The sequence below is a fragment of the Pyrgilauda ruficollis genome, unplaced genomic scaffold, assembly GCF_017590135.1.
Source record: "Pyrgilauda ruficollis isolate IOZ18807 unplaced genomic scaffold, ASM1759013v1 scaffold6, whole genome shotgun sequence".
NCBI classification, from domain to species: Eukaryota; Metazoa; Chordata; class Aves; order Passeriformes; family Passeridae; genus Pyrgilauda; species Pyrgilauda ruficollis.
The window spans coordinates 2,975,950-2,976,238 of NW_024527710.1; the positions used below are offsets into that span (position 1 = coordinate 2,975,950).

Sequence of the window (289 nt, forward strand, 5' to 3'; positions counted from 1 at the left end):
CGGCGGGGACGCCGGGGCCGGCCGGGGGCTCGGCTCACGGCCGGGGGCCGTGCGGAGGCGGCAGCGGTGACACAGCGGGCGACCCGCGCGAGGGCAGCACACGAGCGACCCCGCACGCTGCGGAGACGGCTCGCCGCCCGGCCTTCCAGCGTACGGCACCGGGAGCCCCGAGACCCGCAGGGAGAGCCGTGACACCACCCGGGAGCAGCGCCGGTGGGTTCCCGCCGGCGGACCCGCGGGCTCCGGCCGCCCGCAGGCAGCGCGGCGGGGCAGAGCCGCCGCCCGCCCC

The 289-nt window shown here is 82.7% G+C and overlaps 1 protein-coding gene across 2 annotated transcripts in view; it reads left to right on the forward strand.

Annotated features, from left to right (window-relative positions):
- EVI5 (ecotropic viral integration site 5) overlaps nt 1-289 on the forward strand; it is a 74,272-nt gene continuing 73,983 nt past the window's right edge. For both annotated transcript variants that reach the window (XM_041483091.1, XM_041483095.1), the window contains exon 1: nt 1-213. The gene's annotated coding sequence lies outside the window, so the exon portion shown is untranslated. The remainder of the gene's footprint in view (nt 214-289) is intronic.